Source organism: Chionomys nivalis, chromosome 11 (genome assembly GCF_950005125.1).
Source record: "Chionomys nivalis chromosome 11, mChiNiv1.1, whole genome shotgun sequence".
In the NCBI taxonomy this organism is placed as follows: Eukaryota; Metazoa; Chordata; class Mammalia; order Rodentia; family Cricetidae; genus Chionomys; species Chionomys nivalis.
In genome coordinates, this window is record NC_080096.1 from 33,188,162 (window position 1) to 33,198,940 (window position 10,779).

Consider the following 10,779-nt stretch of genomic DNA (forward strand, 5'->3'; position numbering starts at 1 on the left):
ACTGGGAGTTGGCAAATGCAGGGGAGGAGGGGCTGTTGCTGCAGAAGGGTCTAATAAAGGGTTCGCATATCTGTGCTGTGTAGTCGGACTGGAATGGGAATCACAAGAGCTGTGTAACAGGGTTGGGGGTGTTCCTACTTATCAAAGCAGGTCCCAAGGGAAGGGCCCTCAAGACTCTGGAACAGCCCCAGGGCAGGCTGTGGCCTTAATGGAGGCCCTCGCTCCTTTAAGACAGCGGTTCTCAGTCTCTCTAATGCTGTCACGCTACATGAGTGGGTGATGAGCCACTGGCCATGGGGGTAAAGTAGTAAGATGTCGGATTCTAGAGACATGGAAAAGGAAGTGATATAGAGAGTGGACGGGTCAGAGGAGAAGAGAAAGTGCGTGTGTACACGTCTTGGACCTCTGAGCTGAAGGCATTTACCCACGCATGCTCACTCATACAGGGTGGAGCTTACTCTACTAAGACGATGGTAAACTGAAAAACTTAATTTTCCCCCTGAGTAAGAGCGCCTTCAGAGAAAACACAGAAATATCATGAGAGCATTAGGAGAAAAAATTTCAAAATATATCCTCCATTTAAACTTATAACACTGGTCCTGTGGAGCCATCACAGAACCTCCAAAAATTGATTAGAATCTTGATATACTGATACAAAGTTATAACAAAAACATGACCGCGTGAACTTCTCAAAGAAGTGTAATCTTAAATCAGTAATGGTTACTTCTCTTCAGCATAATTATACAAATAAATAAACTACGTAATACCTCACTTCATTCTCTCATTCATCGCGAAAGTCGTAGCATTGTGATGTTGGCAAAACAAAGGCAACCGGTCCGGTGTTAAATTAAGCAATGACGCCTAGCAGTGCATTGTGGGTATGTATATGACGTTAAATTGCTGCACTGGGATCTCCAGAAATATTCAGCTCCCGTACCCACATGTAAAGGTGTGAGATGACCACCAGGGGGCAGCGCCAACTCCAGATTTTCGGAGTGGAAACCTGCTCAGGAGTCTGAATTCAAATTGTACTCCAGAAGTGCATTCGGATCTAGAACTCGAAAACGAGCGTATCCGTACGTTTCTTTAACACAAAGGATTGGCATCCGAGGTTCTTGCTTGACACTGGAATGCGTGTCAAGCCCTGACAATAGGAAGGTCAAAGACACAGGGGCCAAACCCTGGAGAGAAGGGCGTGGGGGGCGGGGGCAGAACTTTCCTCACCTAAGATTTGCCTCGAATGCGATCACAGACTAATACAACTAGATCGCTGTGCGGTTTAGTTTGCTCGTTTGGGGTGTTTGGGACAGGGTGACTTGTAGCCTAGGTTAGCCTCAATCTCTCCGTGTAGCTGAAAATGACTTTGAACTCGAGATCCTTCTGCCTGCGATTCTCTAGTGCTGGGGCAACCGGCATGGGTCCCCACATCAAACTTGGTTTTGTTGTTCCTGATAGATTGTGGAAGCCCACGTGTGACTCAGTTTCCATCTGGAGTCATTTCTGAATTAAAGACGTCATTTGAGTTCAAGGTTCCCTGCTGGACTTGCTCCAAATATCCTTGAGGGCTTGAGAACGTTCTGAGTAAGCCCATGAGAAAGAACACTTTAGCCTAGATGAAAGACACATTATCTATTAAGATTTGGGCTGGAGGCTCTCCTCAGTGTGGGAGCTGCTTCCTACTAACTAAATTCTTAGATTGAGAAAATACACCTGCTGGAGCTTCCTCCCGAGGACAGCGCAGGGAGGCGGCCAGCGCATGAGCATAGGCAGTCAGAGGACTTCTGTGCTGACAGGCAATTTAATGCGCACGATTAATGCATGTGCAGTCACAGGCGGTGGAGCTGACAGCTACAACACGGACAGTATCACTACAGTAAACTGACAAGACCTGGTTTTTCTCTTGGCTTAGCTTTACAAGCAGCAAACAAGATTAAACAAAAAGTAAGTACGATATCATTTCTACTTTAAATCGTGACATTGGTTCTGTGGAGCCATCACAGAACCTCCAAAAATTGATTTAGTTTTGGAAGTTGCTTATTTCTCTTAGGTAATATAAAGACAAACAGCTGCATGGACTACTCAAAGGATTATAAACTTACTTTAGTAATGGTTACTTTTTCAATAACTATACAAATAAATAAACTACGGAATACCTCACTTCATTTTCTCATCAATCGGGAAAGTCGTACCATTGTGATGTTGGAAAAAACGAAGGCAGCCGGTCCGGTGTTAAATTAAGAAACGACGCCTAGCAGTGCATTATGGGTATGTAAATGACGCTACGTTCGGGGACTGGGATCTCTGGAAATATTTTAACTATTTCCTCCCCCGAACCTCCATGTAAAGACGTGGACTGACCAGCAGGTGGCAGTGCCAACTCCAGATTTTCGGAGTGGAAACCTGCTCAGGAGTCTGAATTCAAACTCCAGAAGTGCATTCGGTTATAGAGCCCTTGTGTATAGCGAGGCGCTGGATCGTACTCTCGGCATTAATCAGTAAATAAACAAGAGCTCAAAAACGAGCGTATCCGTACGTTTCTTTAACACAAAGGATTGCGCATCCGAGGTTCTTGCCTCAGACACTGGAATGTGTGTCAAGCCCTGACAATGGGAAGGTCAAAGACACAGGGGCCAAACCCTGGAGAGAAGGGCGTGGGGGGCGGGGGCAGAACTTTCCTCACCTAAGATTTGCCTCGAATGCGATCACAGACTAATGCAACTAGATCGCTGTGCGGTTTAGTTTGCTCGTTTGGGGTGTTTGGGACAGGGTGACTTGTAGCCTAGGTTAGCCTCAATCTCTCCGTGTAGCTGAAAATGACTTTGAACTCGAGATCCTTCTGCCTGCGATTCTCTAGTGCTGGGGCAACCGGCATGGGTCCCCACATCAAACTTGGTTTTGTTGTTCCTGATAGATTGTGGAAGCCCACGTGTGACTCAGTTTCCATCTGGAGTCATTTCTAAATTAAAGAAGTCATTTGAGTTTAAGGTTCCCTGCTGGACTTGCTCCAAGTATCCTTGAGGGCTGTGAGAACGTTTTGAGTAAGCCCATGAGAAAGAACACTTTTGCCTAAATGAAAGATACATTATTAAGATTTGGGCTGGTATATGCCAGCTGGAGGCTCTCCTCCTTAGTGTGGGAGCTGCTTCCTACTAACTGGATTCTTAGATTAAGAAAAATACACCTGCTGGAGTTTCCTCCCGAGGACAGCGCAGGGAGGCAGCCAGCTGACTGGACTGCCCTCTTTTCTGCCTCCTGCCTCTAATTAGGACACGTGCTGACTGAGAAATAAACTCCTCAGCCTCAGAGTCCTCTCCCAGGGTACCCCTGGCTGATTTCTGCCAGAGCAGGGCGGGCAATGGATGTTTGGGGTCTTGTTTACTTGTTTTTTATACAGTCCCTGCTAGACTACGCTACCAATAGACCTGGGTGACCTTGAACTCACAGCCAAGCCTGCTTCTTATTCCCTAGTGTGGGAGTAAAGGCATCATGTTGGGGTAGCCTGATACTCCCTTTCACCATCCCCAAAATCACACGTGTCATTCACACATGTCATGTAGTGTTGTGACAAGCTACAGAGCAGGCGACCAGAAGCCAACCAGAACAGTTTTTTCTTTTGTTTTTTGGTTTCTTTTGTTTTGGTTTGGTTTTTGGTCTTTTTAGAGACAGAGTTTCTCTGTGTAACAGCACTGGCTGTCCTGGAACTCACTTAGTAGAACAGTCTGGCCTCAATCTCAGAGACTCTCCTGCCTCTGCCTCCTGAGCGCTGGCATGAATGGCGTATGCACCATTCCCGATAAGTAATTAACGTTTTAAAAAGGAAATACACTGCAGCAGAGGCTGAGACTCAGACAAATGTTCGCAGAAAGAATTACATCTCTGAGAGGGACTGGGGAGGTAGGGTTGTTTGTTTGTTTCCTTGCTGGCTTGTTTGCTTTGAATAACGTAAGAGACTGACTTGGTCCTGTCTCCTCTGCCATTTGTGTGGGGTCCATATCTGGGTAGCTAAATGGACACCTCACCATCTTAAGAGGCAAAATTACAGCTGCCCCGGTTGTCCCGTTCGTCATTTGGGGTAAGATGTGACGGGTCATTACGAGTTGGACCTTTTATCTCAACATGGTCCCCCGACACACAGGGTAAATAAAGTCATTAGTATAGGGCCAAGGTGTCTCCCCCTGACCCAGCAGACTATTTCATATGGAGACAGGGGCCTGGTGACCCTGATTCATCCTAGGGCTTAGGATCCTACAGCATTGAAGGCTTGAGTGGCATTTTGGACTGGGTAGCAGTGGTTACTGTAAGAAATTGAAGGCCAGGCCCGCTCAGCGTGTGCTGGTGCACATCTTCAATGGCTACCACACTCAGGTGCTCAAGGGGATGCGTCTCAGGGGATGTAAGGGCCAGGATGCGACATCACTTAGGCGTCAGAAGGTCCTCTACGGTGGAGGACAGCTGTGGATGGTGATGGTTGAGAGCTCTGAGATAACACAGACCTTCAAGATCGATGGCCTGCAGGCTGGAAGATACCAACTCTTATGCCCAGATCTACAAAGTCCCCAAAAACCAACAAGGAGACCTAGTCCCATGTGTAAAAGGAAAGAGCCATTATTTTACGCAAGTTTGCAAACTCGGTCTCTCAGTGTGTCCAACGTATTGGAATAATCAGAGAAATGTGAGCTTTGTTAGAGTTGGGTTTTTATAGAGGTGGGGGGGGTGAGGGATTTTTAGGGTTCAGGACTCCTTATTTGCTGACATCTGTCTTGGGGTGTCCTGGTGTGTGTGTGCTGGAAGGTGATCCATTCTACACCGGTTGGAACCTTTGGAATTTCTTTGGATGGTCTGTTCTTGGGTGGTGCTCAGGTAATCTCAGTTTGTGACTCTTCCTGAGCCAGGTATTGTTTCAGGGTAAACTACTGAGACTCAGGCCTCCATTAAACTTATCATGGCTGAGTCCTACACTGGCAGGTGACAATGGTCTGCTCCTATTCAGCTTCTCACGGTTGGCTGAGTCCTACAGCAACCTCACCAGAAGGTTAAATCAAAGGACAAATGGAAAGAGGAGAACACTGGTGAGCATACCGAGGAGAGGGATAACCACAATAGCCACCCACGTGTCCATTATAGGGATCGTCCCTTGGACAAAGACACCATGTGACATTATAGGAGTTGTCCTCGGAGAAAGCCACCGTGTGCACATTATAGTGGTCCCTTGGAGGTACTTCTTGCTCTTTTTCTTCTTCCCTCCTCCTCTTCCTCTGCTAAGTAGGAAGGAAATTTCATTCAACAGCAAAGCCATAATACAAATCAGAAATATGATGTCTAGAGGCTCACAACGATCTGTAATTTCAGTTCCAGGGGATCCTGTGCCATTTAGTACCTATTCTGTCCCTGCATGCACATAATACAAATGTTTACATCAGGCAGGTACACATCTAAAATAATTTTTTCAAAGAAAAATGTCACAAAGGATTCAGTGGACTACAGAAGACTGTACTCAAGGGCTTGAGGGTCTGTCTCTATTTTTAAAGATTATTTATTTTTGTCTGTTTGCCTGCATATATACAATACGTGTGCCTGATGTCCATGGAGGTCAGAAGAGGGTATCAGGTCCCCTGGAACTGGAGCTACAAATGGTTGTAGCCACCTCGTGGAAGGCTGCCTGCCAGGAGGAGGCTTGAAGACAGCGCCACTCGGTTCTGCTGGGAAACTGGGAGTTGGCAAATGCAGGGGAAGAGGGGCTGTTGCTGCAGAAGGGTCTAATAAAGGGTTCGCATATCTGTGCTGTGTAGTCGGACTGGAATGGGAATCACAAGAGCTATGTAACAGGGTTGGGGGTGTTCCTACTTATCAAAGCAGGTCCCAAGGGAAGGGCCCTCAAGACTCTGGAACAGCCCCAGGGCAGGCTATGGCCTTAATGGAGGCCCTCGCTCCTTTAAGACAGCAGTTCTCAGTCTCTCTAATGCTGTCACCCTACAGTCCCTCACGTTGTGGAGACCCCACCCACAACCATGAAATTATTATTATTATTTTTTTTTTTTTTGGTTTTTCGAGACAGGGTTTCTCTGTGGCTTTGGAGCCTGTCCTGGAACTAGCTCTTGTAGACCAGGCTGGTCTCGAACTCACAGAGATCCACCTGCCTCTGCCTCCCAAGTGCTGGGATTAAAGGCGTGCACCACCACCACCCGGCCCCCCATGAAATTATTTTCATTGCTATTCCTAATTGTCACTTTGCTACTGCTATGAACTATAACATAAGTACCTGTGTTTTCCGATGGTCTTAGGCGACCCCCGTAAAATGGTTGTTTGACCCCAAAGAGATTGTGACCCACAGGTTGAGAAATCCTGCTCTATGTTATTACACCAACACACACCTGCTTCCCTGCTTCTCTCCTGTCTTGGTTTTGCTACTGTTCCCTCAGCCCCTTTTATTTTATTTATTTCCAGCCAGACATTTATATCTCACTATAGCTAAAACAACTCCAGTCAGGGAATAGTGGCTGATACCTTTAATTCCAACAGACTTCAAGGCCAGTCTGGTCTACAAAGCAAGTTCCAGGATAGACTCAGAACAACACAGAGAAACACTGTCTTCAAAAAACAAAACGAAAGAAAACAAAACAAAAAGCAACTCCAGCACTGGGCCACCTTCCCCGATGATGTGATGGGCAGTCACTCTTCCTTCTGTAACTCAACACCACAGTGGCCCTAGAAGCCTCCTCTTAGTCTCCATCTCTACGGCCACTGACGACCTTCCAAGTGTCTCTAGAATCTGACATCTCACTGCTTTACTCCCGTAGCTCATGCCCTGGACTGATCCTCATCATTCCTGTTTCTGCTTTTCTCCCAATCTCTTCCAGGCTTTGCCCTGCACTGCTGAGGATGGGGCCGCAGGCCTCACACCCACTGTGTAACGTTCCATCGTATCCCTGGCTGAGTCTACTTTTTATTTTTGAGACAATATCTTCCTAATTTACCTGTGCTGGCCTTGAACTTGCTCTATAGAGCAGGATGACTTTTAACTTCCTGTTTTCGGTCACAAGTAACTGGAACAGCAGGCCAGTGCCACCAGGTTAGTTTTGACTTAGTTTGGGCTCTCTTAATCTCCCAGTTGCTTATTCTTTTGTTGGGGTTATTTGTTTTGTTGGTTGCTTAGTTTGGCTGGCTGGCTGGTTACAATTCACTCTGTAGATTAACCAGACCGACTTCAAACTCAGATCAACTTGCCTCTGCCTGCCACCTGCTGAGATAAAGGCATGCATCATCACCACTGTCCTGGTTGGGGTTTATGTTTGTTTTGGTTTTGGTTATGTTGCCTTTTAATTATTGTTTTTCCTTGCTATTTTTCTTATCTAGCTTTATTTTATAATTGGAGTAAGATCTTAAAAGAGGCTTTAGAGACAGAGATGTGGCTCAGTGGAGTAATACAGTAACATGTGAGGCCTTTGATGAAGCTGTCTCTTCCCCACTTGTATAGATCTCACACATACTAGTTCTCTCTCTCTCTCTCTCTCTCTCTCTCTCTCTTTCTCTCTCTTTCTAGACAGAGTGTCCTGGCTGTCCTGGAACTTGCTTTGTAAACTAGGCTGTCCCTCAACCTCAGACCCACCTACCTCTGCCTTCTGAGCACTGGAATTAAAGATGGGTGCTACCGCTGCCCCACTCTCTCTCTTTGATAAAGGGTCTCACTATTTAATACAGGTTGGCCACAGACTCTGTGTGGGCAGGCAGAAGATCTATAATTCCAGCATTCCTAAATCAAGATGGAAGATGAAGACAGGAGACTCACCCAGAGGCTCCCAAGCTAGCAAGCATGGAGGACTACATCAGTGGAAAGAAAAGACCCTATTTCAATAAGGCGGAAGGGGAGAAACAGCTCCCCGCGGTTGTCCTGACATCCTCACACGGGACACATGTGCACCATGACACGCAGGCGCTTCCTCCCTCCTCACACACACACACACACAATTTTTTTGGTCTCACTATGTAGCTCAAACTGTCCTGGAATTCACTGTGCATATCAGGCTGACCTGGAACTCACAGAGATCTCTGCTTCCCAAGTGCTGGGATTAAAGGTGTGTAACACCACTTCAAGGCACAAGTATTCCTTTTTTTTTTTTTTAAAAGATTTATTTATTATGTATACAACATTCCTCCCATGTATGCTTGCATGCCAGAAGAGGGCGCCAGATCTCATTGTAGATGGCTGTGAGCCACCATGTGGTTGCTGGGAATTGAACTCAGGACCTCTGGAAGAACAGTCAGTGCTCTTAACCTCTGAGCCATCTCTCCAGCCCGGCACAAGTATTCTTTAAAGGAAGAAGACTTACGTGTGTGTGTGTGTGTGTGTGTGTGTATTGTTTTAACAGGCTCTCACTATGTAGACCTGGCTAGCCTAGAACTCACTATGTGAAGCAGGCTAGCCTAGAACTCACTATGTGAAGCAGGCTAGCCTCAAGCCCATACATATCTACCTGCCCCTGCCTTCTGAGCACTGAGAAAAGGTACGTACTACCACACCAGAGCTTCCCTTGTTACCGTATGAAACTCCATGAGAGAGAGCATCTTATTCACCCACATTCCCAACCCTCAACGCATGCTCTATCCCTCTGGAATGAGTTCAGAAGGTCTCTGTGGCTAAATCCTCCCAACTGAGGCAGACACTGTCATTGTCACCTTCATTTTATAGGTTAGCAAATGGAATTTCTTTTTTTCCTTTTTTTGAGACAGGGTTTCTCTGCAGCTTTGTAGCCTCTCCTGGAACTCACTCTTTAGAGCAGGCTGGCCTCGAACTCACAGAGATCAACCTACCTCTGCTTCCCAAGTACTGGGATTAAAGACATGTGCCATCACCGCCCAGCTATTTATTTTATTTTTAATTAAGAGAATTTTTAAGCTTGATGTGGGGGCACATACCTGTCATTACAACGTTTAGTAGTAGGCAGGAGATCAGGAATTCAAGATCGTCCCGGGTGATGAGGCAAGTTCAATGCTAGCCTGGGATATACGAGACTCCCTAATGGCTGCCCCGCGTTCAGGAGGTTGAGGCAAAGAGAATTGTGCTGATCTTCCCAGGCCCAACTGAGTTCAAGGCCAGCCTAGGGAACGTTCGAGACACCGTCTCAAAATTTCAAGAAGCAAAATCAAAATATCTCCTCCCGAAAAAAAGAAAAAGAACTTTTACTTGGTGTAAATTATAAAACCAGATTTTTATAGCGGGGCCAGGCGTTTAGAGTCCCATGAATCTGGTTTCTGCACTGCCCCCTGGCGTCGGCCCAACATTTACTCCGGGAAAATGAAATCTCCATTTCCGGACACCCGAGGTTGGTGAACCAGTGTTATTTACATACCCACAATGCACTGCACGCAGGTTAGTGCGAAATTTAACCGTGTAAGCGCTTTTATCTTTTCTTTCTCGCTTTCTTTCCTTCCTAGTGATGTGCGTTTGGGAGACGTGCGTGAGAGGAAAACAGGCGTCATCGCTTACTTCGTGGAGCTAGCGCCCATCGGTTATCTAGGAGCTGGAGTGGAGCGAGAACGGTAGGCGGGGCGGGTTTTGTATACTCTGGTTTCTCTTCAGATCGTATAAATCTTTCGCCTTTTACTAAAGATTTCCGTGGAGAGGAACAACTCTGAGTCTTAACCTAATTTTTTGAGGTCCTATCTTCATAGGACTATTGTAGTTTGTTTAAAGAAAGCATATATTTTTTCCATCTTTAAATCGTCAGTTTTCCTAGTATTATGTACGTCCCAGTGAAACAGCTTGTGGGGAATTAAAAGGTATGCGACATTCTGCTACGGTTACCTCTCATTGCTTTTTTCAGTATCTCTGAAGGGCGTCCTGACGCTCCGTCCAGTGTGGCGGTTCGTAAATGTTTTTTTTTTTTTTTTGGTATTTCGAGACAGGGTTTCTCTGTGGTTTTGGAGCCTGTCCTGGAACTAGCTCTTGTAGACCAGGCTGGTCTCGAACTCACAGAGATCCGCCTGCCTCTGCCTCCCGAGTGCTGGGATTAAAGGCGTGCACCACCACCGCCCGGCCCCACGTCTTTTTCTTTTGTTTTTTTTTTTTTTTTCGTTTTTTGAAACAGGGTTTCTCTGTACTTTTGGTTCCTGTCCTGGAACTAGCTCTTGTAGACCAGGCTGGTCTCGAACTCACAGAGATCCGCCTGCCTCTGCCTCCCGAGTGCTGGGATTAAAGGCGTGCGCCACCACCGCCCGGCCCTGCCCCGTCTCTTAATGTTAATGCAGTTTCCAGAAGGGCGGGGTGTAAGGTTCCTGGTGAAGTCTACATGTTGGATGCCCCTTTGTGGGGAGGAAGCAATGCTCTTGTCAGGGCCTTCTTAGCCCGCCCCAGGGGTTCTGGCTCCCCCTGGCCCTGACCCTCTTCAATCAAGACGATAAAAAGCAAGCAAGGGAGGTGCTGACACCTAAAGCTCACTACTTTCTTAGGGCTTTTATGGTACTGAAGTTGAAAAATTTCGTTCAATAACCTTCCACTTAAGAACGCGAAAATCAGAACTAAGAAAGGACTTCTCCAAAGTGGTCCTGCCTGGATTTTATCTCCATTTATAATTGCTTTGAAGAGAAAAATGTCACTTCCCTCTCGGAAAGATTGCTGTTCCACAAATGGTGACAAGGGAGGACGTATCACAACCAGCAGTTTATAGAGAAAATCCAATGAGTCCTGTTCCTAGGGTAGAGACAGGAGAGGCTGCACAGCGTGAGGCCAGCCTCCTGAGTGAAACAGTGAGACCCTCTCAGAACAACAAACACAACAGAAAA

The 10,779-nt window shown here is 46.5% G+C and overlaps 1 non-coding gene across 1 annotated transcript; it reads left to right on the forward strand.

The window, feature by feature from the left end:
• The first annotated feature begins 9,557 nt into the window (after window positions 1-9,557).
• LOC130884546 (U5 spliceosomal RNA) lies at window positions 9,558-9,673 on the forward strand. Its single transcript, XR_009058067.1, has one exon. It is a non-coding gene; the product is annotated as a U5 spliceosomal RNA (small nuclear RNA).
• Window positions 9,674-10,779: the final 1,106 nt, after the last annotated feature.